Consider the following 2,164-nt stretch of genomic DNA (forward strand, 5'->3'; position numbering starts at 1 on the left):
CTATTTGAACTCTACTGGATGCCAGAACTGCTTAAAAATATTTGGTCCCTTGTAATTTTAACCTTCCAGTATTCAATGCACCTGATCCATGTAATATCCTATAGTATTTTTGTCAAATGAAGACTCTCAAAGTGTGTTTCTTGGGAGACACTTTTCAATTGGTTGCTTACATTTCTGCATTTATTATTTGTTCTAGGCCATCCTTTGAAGATGGTTGTATTGAATAGACTTGGAAGACAGAAATAGTATCTTTTTTTTTTAACTTAACCTGTTGTGTTTGCAAATATTATCTGCCTCTGTTTTGATTCTTCTTGTGGGAACTGAGGCTCAGAACTGATATATAACTCCCACCCCTACACACACACACACACACACACACACAAATACACACACACACACACAAATACTGTTAATATTCTGGCTACCTCTATTGCTGTGAATAATAAACTATATTATTTCTGAACCATGAGTCTGCGTCTTCTATCAACACCCAAGAAACTACGGCAGACTCATACACCAGCTTTCAAATAAGGGAAAATAATCTCAGATGCTTTATATTTTTTGATAGTGTTACCTACTTCTGAACATATGACTGAACACATATAAAGCTGGAGCCCTTTCCATTTAGAGCTTCTTCTGTGGAAGAACTATGCATTCACTAGTAAACAAAAGTAGATTCATCTTTTTTTTTTTTTCCTCCTGACACCATTTCCTCTCTCACACTGTTGCTCAAATTGGATGGAGTCTAAGGTCCTTTGAGGAAATTTTTGTTTAATGACTCAAAATAAAATAGGAAGAGTCTAAAGTGCTAAAAATACTTCTAGATAAAAGGTATAAGATAATGCCAGAAAGGATAATAATTTTATCTAACAACTGCCTGTTCACCCCTTATTTGTTCATTAACTAATCTCCAAATTCCTGACTAAATCCCTTTTGTAAGCCAGAATGTGAGCTAAAAACTGGGATTTTAAAAAATGTTCATTTGAAATCCAGTTAGTTAACATATATGGTTGTATTAGTTTCATGTGTACAATATAACATATAGCACTCAGTGCTCATCATGACAAGTGCTCTAATTAACCCCCATCACTTATTTAATCCATCACTCCTTTCAGATCCCGTCAAGTAACCATCAGTTTGTTCTCTGTAATGAAATGTCTGTTTCTTGCTTTGTTTCTCTTTCTATGTCTTATTATTTCCCCTTTGCTTGTTTGTTTTGTTTCTTTTATTCCATATATGAGTAAAGGTATTTGTCTTTCTCTGACTGACTTATTTCACTTTTAGCATTATACTGTCTAGTTCCAACCATGTTATTGCAAATGGCAAGATTTCAGTCTTTTTTATGGCAGAATAATATTCCATTGTATATACATACCACTTATTCTTTATTTATTCATCAATTGATGGATACTTGGGTGCTTTCCATATCTTAGCTTTATAAATAATGCTGCTATAAACATAGGGGTGCTAGAATCCCTTTGAATAAGTTTTCTTATATTCATTGGGTAAATACACACCAACAGGATTGTTGGATCACAAAGGACTTCTATTTTTAAATTTTATGGAAATTCCATACTGTTTTCAAATATGGCTGTATCAGTTTGCATCACCACCAACAGTTCACAATTGTTACTTTTTTTTTTAAGATTTTATTCATTTGACAGAGAGAGATCACAAGTAGAGAGAGAGAGAGGAGGGAGCAGGCTCCATGCCTGGCAGAGAGCCCGATGTGGGACTTGATCCCAGGACCCTGAGATCATGACCTGAGCTGAAGGCAGAGGCTTAACCCACTGAGCCACCCAGGCAGCCCCCACAAGTGTTACTTTTTCACATCCTCTCCAACACCTTTTGTTTCTTGTAGTGTTGATTTTAGCCATTCTGACAGGTGTGAGGTGGTATCTCTTTCTAGTTTTGCTTTGCAATTTCCTGATGATACATGATGATGGACATCTTTTCATGTATCTACTGAACATTTGAATGTGTGCTTTGGGGAAACACTTGTTCATGTCTTCTATCCATGGTTTTATTGGATTATTTGTTTTTGGATGTTGACTAAAAACTGGATATTAAGTAACACACAAGACAGGTTTCTTGAGCTTAAATTTTATTTGCATGAGTATCATTAACAGGAAAAAATATGCATATGTGTATGTACAAGTGTGTT

Source organism: Mustela nivalis (assembly GCF_964662115.1).
Source record: "Mustela nivalis genome assembly, contig: HAP1_SCAFFOLD_285, whole genome shotgun sequence".
Taxonomy (NCBI): Eukaryota; Metazoa; Chordata; class Mammalia; order Carnivora; family Mustelidae; genus Mustela; species Mustela nivalis.